The sequence below is a fragment of the Sorex araneus genome, chromosome X (assembly GCF_027595985.1).
Source record: "Sorex araneus isolate mSorAra2 chromosome X, mSorAra2.pri, whole genome shotgun sequence".
NCBI lineage: Eukaryota > Metazoa > Chordata > Mammalia > Eulipotyphla > Soricidae > Sorex > Sorex araneus.
This window is the reverse complement of record NC_073313.1, coordinates 2,207,023-2,213,125: the sequence shown is the minus strand read 5'-3', so window position 1 is coordinate 2,213,125 and position 6,103 is coordinate 2,207,023.

The window sequence follows — 6,103 nt, the reverse complement described above, 5'->3', positions numbered from 1 at the left end:
TTGTGTGTGCCTGTGTGCATGTGTGTATGTATATGTTGGGTGCATGTGTTGAGTTATTGTGTGTCTGTGTTTCTCTCCATATATGTCTATGTATATGTCTGTGTGTCTGCATATATCTGTGTCTCTGTGCAAGTTTCTGTGTATGTCTGTGTCTCTGTGTATGTATGTCTATGTGTGTACATATGTATATACATATAAAATCTATATACGTCTCTGTGTCTATGTGTGTACCTGTTTTTATGTCATTCTGTGTCTGCATGTATATCTATGTGTATGTCTGTTTATGTATATATCTGTGTCTGAGTGTATGTCACAAACAAACACGTGTTTGTGTGCACGTGTGTGTCTGTGATGATGTCTGTGTTTATTTGCATATGTAGGTGTGCATGTGTCTCATATACATCTGTGTAAATGTCTCTGTGTCTCTCTGTGCATGTTCCTATGTGGTCTATGCATATATCTATGTTCTTTTTGTTTGAATATGTCTCTGTGTCTGTATGCATGTGTGTGAGTATGCATGTCTGTGAGTCTATATATATGTCTACAGGTGTCTCTGATTCTTTTTGCATGTCTCTAAATGTCTCTGTGTGGCTATGTATATGTATATGTCCATACATCTGTGTGTGCGCATCTGAGTGTCTCTTACATGTCTGTGTGTTTCTCTGTATGTGTCTCAGTGTGGAAGCACTTACCTGCATCTCTGTAAGTGCATGTATATGTGTGAGTCTTTGTATATGTATATGTCTGTATGTGTCTGCTTATGAATATGTCCATATTGTCTGTGTATATTGTACATAGGTCTGTCTGTGTGCTTTAGTATGTCTCTGTATCTGTGTGTGCATGTGTGTCTCTGCATATTGTAGTGTATGTCTATATAACAATGAGTATGCGTGTCTAAGTGTCTGTGTCTGTATCTCCGTGTCTGTGTATGTCTGTGTATGCATGTGTCTCTGTTGTTAGTTCATGTGTGTCTGTGCATATGTCTGTGTGTCTGTGCATGTCAATGTCATGTGGGCAAGTATGTGTCTGTATATGTTGTGTATCTGTATCTGTGTGTTAGAGTGTCTTTATATATGTCTGTGTGAACATGTATGTCTCTGTGTAAATGTCTGTGTGCCTGGGTATATGAATATGTGTGCATGTGTTTTTGTGTGTCTATGCTATGCACATGTCTCTGTGCATCTATGTTTCTATGCATATATCTATGTGTGTTTCTAGTTCTCTGTGTATATGTCTTTGTGTCTGTATGTGCATGTATGCATCTGTGTATATGACTATGTCTCTCTGTGTTTCACTGGGTATGTCTGCATATGTCTGTGTGTGTATCTCTGTCTTTGTGTGTATGTCTGTGTTCATGTGTATCATTGTATATATGTGTCTGTGTATCGGTATTTCTATGTCTTTATATCTGTTTTTTTGTGTCTGTGAGATTGTGTGTGTCTATGCATATATCTATGTGCCTCTGTGTATATGTCTATATTTCTCTGTGCAGTTGACTGTGCACATGTATGTTCCTGTGTATATGTGTATTGTGTGTGCATGTTTATGTAACTGAGTATGTAAATGTCTGTGTGCATATGTTGTATTGTCTGATTGTGTCTGTATGTCAATGTGTATGTCTATGTCTCTGAGTGTGCATGTGTCTCTATATATCTGTTGTCAGTCTATTCAAGTGGGTGTGTGTATGCTGTTTGTGTATGCAGGTGTGTTTGTGTCTATGTTGTTATGTGTCTGTATATGTCTGTGTCTGTATGTATACATGGATGTGTGCCAGTGTATGTTTTCGTGTCTGTTTATATTGCTCATATGTACAAATATCTGTATATTTGTGTGTCTGTGTGTCATATGACCATATCTTTGCATATATACTTTTTAGTCTGTGGATGCATATGTCTGTGTATTGGGTGTGTATATGTCTTTGTGTATGTCTATGTGTCTGTGTTTATGTCTGTGTATATGTCTTTGTGACTGTGTTGTGTGTCCACGAACTTATGTGTATGTCTCTGTGTGGGCATTTGTATGTGTGTCTATACACGTCTGTTGTCTCTATGTGCATGCCTTTAATTGTACAGGTCTGTGTGTCTCTGTGTGCACATATATTTGGTATATGTCTGTGTACGTCTGTCTATGTGTGTTTTCTGAGTGTATGCACGTTTTTCTCTGTGTGTATATTTGTGTGCTGTTGTGTGTGCATGCTTGTGTCTGTATACGAATATGTGTCTGTGTGTATAGCTGTGTCTGAGTGTGCATATGTATGTTCTTCTCTGTGTGTGTCTGGGTGGTGTGATTGTATATCTGTGTGTACATACTGTCTGTGAGTGTATGTGTATTTCTGGAGTGTATCCATATATGTCTGCGTTTATGTCTGTGAGTCTGCATGTCTGTGTTGCACATAGGTGTATGTGTATGTCTATTTAGTTGTGTTTATGTCTCTGGGTGTATACAATATGTCTGTTCATTGTGTTTTTGTACGTCTGTATGTGCATATATCTCTGTTTATGAATCTGAGTATTGCATATGTTGATATATACCTCTGTCTCCATACTATGCCCATTGTGTGTTTTAGTCTGTCCCTGCGTGTATCTTGTGTATTAAGTGTGTGTGCATGTAAATCTGTATATAAGTCCATTCTATGATTGTGTGCATGTGGGTGTGTGTCTCTTTATGTATTTGTGTGAGTCTATGGGTTTACAGGTGGCTATATGTTCATCTGTCTGTGCATATGTGCCTAGGTATATATCTGTGTCTCTGTATATATGTCTGTCTTTCTGTGTTAGTGTAGCACATGTGTGTATATCTGTATGTGTCTTTGTGTGCAAATGAGTGTAGCTGTGTATAAACCGTGCTATGCCTAGGTGTGTGCATGGAGAAAGTTCTTGTATATGCTCGTATGTGTCTGTATGTCTGTGTGTGCCCATGGGTGTGTCTATTTATGTCTCCGTGTATATTTCTGTGTATATTGTATGCGTTTCTGGGTGTGTATCTGTATGTCTGGTGTTTGTGTGTGTATCTGTGTATATATCTGTATGTGCATATCTGTGTAGTTATGTATATGCCTGTGTATTCAAGTGTCTATGCCAACAGTTGTCTATGCCTATACCTGTTTGTCTCTGTGGGTCTGGGTATATATCTCTGCATCTTTGTGTTTCTGTGTGTGTCTCTGTGTGTCAGTCTGTGTGCTTTACTTCTATCTCTGCGTGTCTGTGTATATGTCTCTGTCTGTGTCATTGTGTCTATGTATATATGTTTCTGTGTGTCCATGTACATGTCTGTGTGTGCATACGTGAGTGTTTTCATATGTCTGTGCTATGACTGTGTGTATTTGTGAATATGTGTCTGTGTATATATGTCTGTGTGAGTCTAAATGTATATGTCTATGTGTATGTGTCTGCGTATATGTCTCTTTGAGTTTGTGTATATCACTGCGTCTGCGTTCACACGTGTGGAGTATATGTCAGTGTGTTCCTGATTCTGTGTGTATATCTGTTCTGTGTGTGCACATATGTGTATCTGTGTATATATATGTGTGTGTGTCTGTGTATGTCATTGTGTCTGTGCTTGCATTTTTGGTGTGTCTATGTTTATATCTGTGTTGTTAAGTCTGTGTGTGCACATGTATATATATCTCTATACATATGAGTGTGCCTATGTGTGCATCTGTATTTCTTTGGCTCCACAAGTTTTACATCTATGTCTGTGTATATATATATATGTTCTCTGTGTGTGCGTATGTCTGTGTGTGTGCATGTGTATATGTGTGTGCATCTGTACGCCAGTATCTGAGTGTGTATCTGTGTATATGTCTGTAGGTTTCATGTGCCTGTTTTATGTGTCCATGTCTGTGTGTCTGTATATGTCTACATATTCTGTGTGTCTGTGTATATGCTTGTGTCTCTCTGTGCATATATGTCTGTGCAAATTGGTGTGCGTATGCCTATGTGTATCTGTGTGCATGAATGTGTGTGCACATGTCTATATCTGTGTGTGTCTCCATGTGGGTGTGGTTGTGTGTATATGACTGTCTGCACATTTGTGAGTTTGTGTATATATCTGTGTCTCTGCTTATGACTGTGTTTATATATGTGTTGTCTCTGTCTCTGTATATGTGCACACATGTCTGAACATTTCTGTGTCTGTGTATATGTCTCTGTTGCATGTCTATGAATTTGTGTCTGTGTATATGTTTGTGTGAGTCTGTACGTGTTTATCTGTGTCTGAGTGTGGATATGTTTCTCTGTACTTCTCTGTATGTGTATCTTTTTGTCCACTGGATGTCTGTGTATATTTGTGTGCCTTGTGTGGCTGTGTATATGTTTGTATATGTGTCTGCATGTCTGTGTTTATACATGTGTATCTCTGGGTGTCTGTTTTGCTGTGTATATGTGTATTTGTATGTCTTTACATGCACATACGTGTGTGTATATAGTTGTGTATCTCTGTGTTTGTTCCTGTATATATCTGTGTGAGCATGCATCTGCATGTCTCTTTACATTTCTGTGTATACTATTCTGTGTGTCCCTCTGTGTGTGTATACCTGTGTTTCTCTGTGTCTGTATTTGTCTGGGGATATATCTATAGTGTATCTGAGTCTGAGTGTGCATGTATACTGTCTGTACATGTGGTATGTGTGTCTGTATATGTCTTGTGTTTGTGTGTCCACTAAGTGTGTATCTAGGTATATATCTGTGTCTTTGTGTGCACATGTATGTGGTGTCTGTATATACGTCTCTGTTATGTGCATGTTTATGTCTATGTGTATGTCACTGTGTCTGTGTGTCTATGGATGCGTGAATGTGTATGTCTATGTATATGTCTGTGTGATATCTGTGTGCATATGCATGTCTGTCTGTGTACTTGTCTGTGTTTGTGTATGTTGGTGTATATGTTTATCTCTGTGCATCTGTATCTAGATGCCTATGTGTTTTTGCATATGTATTTATTTATACGATCATGTGTATCTAGGTATACATATGTATCTCTCTGTGTCTGTGTATATATCTGTGTCTTTTTGCGAGCATGTGTGTGGTGTCTGTGTATGTGGCTGTGTGTCTGTGTATGTCTGTGCATCTTTTGCATGAGTGTCTGTATATATGTCTCTCCGTGTCTATTTTTTATATGTCTGTGTGTGTCCATGTATTTGTGCATATATTTGCATATCTCTATGTGTGAATACGGGTGTGTGTCTATGTAGTTGTCAGTATTTGTGTCTATGTCTGTATGTGTATACGTTAGTATGTTCAAGTTTGTGTATATAAGTGTCTATGTCTATGTCCGTGTATGTCTGTGCATGTGTCTCTCTGTATCCTTGTATGACTCTAAGTATATGTCTGTTTGCAAGTGTGATTTGTTTGCGTGCTTTGGTATTGGAGTATGCATATGTGTTTCTGTGTATGTCTGTGTGTATCTGGGTGCATGTGTATATCTCTGTGCCTAAATATTTTTATGTATCTTTGTGTCTGTGTTTGTGTGTCTATGTGTATATTTATGTGTCTGTGCCTACTGCATTCTGTGTGTGCACATTTGTGGCTGATTGTGTATTGTGTCTCTGTGTGCATGTGGGTATTTGTTTATGTAAATGTCTGTGTGAATCGATGTGTGTTTCTGTGCATGCATATATTTGTGACTATATAGGTCTTTGTGTGTACCTCTGTGTGCGTGTCTGTGCATATTATGTCTGTGTGGCTTGTGTATTTATGTCTGTGTGTGTCTACAAGTTTATGTCTGTTTATGTGCCTCCATTTACATGTGTGTTCGTGTGCCTGTATATCCGTGTATGCATGTTTGTCTGTGTTTGCATGTGTTTGCATATATCTGTGCACATGTTTGTGTCTATATATATGTATGTATCCTATGTACACTGGGTGTTTGACTCTCTGTATGTATGTATCTGTACCTGTGTTCACGTCATTGTGTGTATGTTTGTGTCTGTGTGTTTCCATGTGTGTGGGTAGTGTATATGTTTGTGTTTTTTTATATATGCATGTGGGTGCATGTGTGTGTGCATTGTATTCATGTGTTTGAGCATGTCTATGTGTCTTTATGTCTGTGGGATATATGTGGGTATGTGCATGTCTCTGTATATGTACATGTACGTTTTTGTGTT